The sequence below is a fragment of the Laccaria bicolor genome, genomic scaffold (assembly GCF_000143565.1).
Source record: "Laccaria bicolor S238N-H82 LACBIscaffold_211 genomic scaffold, whole genome shotgun sequence".
NCBI classification, from domain to species: Eukaryota; Fungi; Basidiomycota; class Agaricomycetes; order Agaricales; family Hydnangiaceae; genus Laccaria; species Laccaria bicolor.
Genome location: NW_001890069.1, coordinates 1 through 992, shown reverse-complemented (window position 1 = coordinate 992; position 992 = coordinate 1).

Genomic DNA, 992 nt, shown 5'->3' with positions numbered 1-992 from the left:
TCCTTGGCGCACGTCATAATTTGGACTTATTTGGTCAATGTCCTTCATGACCTGTCAGAGTTTTTGAAGTCCAATTGACAGCTGGCTATTTATTTAGTCAATCATAGGTGAAGCACAGGAAATTCTATACAAATATGTAAAGGTAATGGCAGTTGAGTACCGAAACGTACATTGTATCTGACAGGTCAAGTAGTTGAATACGATATAGATGCAATATGGTAGTTGGATATGAAGGAAAGCAAGCACAAAATTCTATTCCATAGCCTCCATCATTCGAAACACTGGGTCATCGTGAAAGAGACTGAGAAAAGTAGGGCTACCTGAAATGTGATGTTGAGCAAGGATTAGAATGAAGATAATGATAGACTTGCAAAGTGGTTTCACTAGCAGCGAGCACTGCAACCCAAAGCACATTCATTGACAAAGATACATCGTTGGGATTTGCCTTGGAGTTATAGGAACCAACGGTATATCCAATGAGGGCTATGGAACCGGTGGGGACTTGACGACCGAATAGGGGAAGGTCCTTTTCAATGGTTCCAAGGCCAGATGGTATCTTGATCTGCTTGGTTCAAGCATCTAGCACAGGGACTGAAAGGCATTGATTGTCAGCAATATAAACCAAAATCATATTTTTTCTTTACCTGTGTCATGAGGGCTCAGAGACGAATATCAAAATTTACGATTTGGCGTATTGTTCGACATGCTGCGGATGGTCGCAAATCCTTTGACAGGAGAAGAGCCTGAATTTGGCTCTAGTAGATTGGATAAGTAATGCAGACATGAAGACAGGAAATGCTTACCTGCTGCACGCGTTGCAAAGGTCAGGGTGCTATCTGCAAGCTGAACTCTCACAGACTCTCTCTTAAAAGTCATGCATAAAACAGCGACCATACGCTCATACTCATAAGCAAGAAGTTTTGCGGTGACAAATTTGACCTCTTTGTCTCCGCGTTGACGAGGTGAAATGAGCTGGTCATCAACAAGATTCC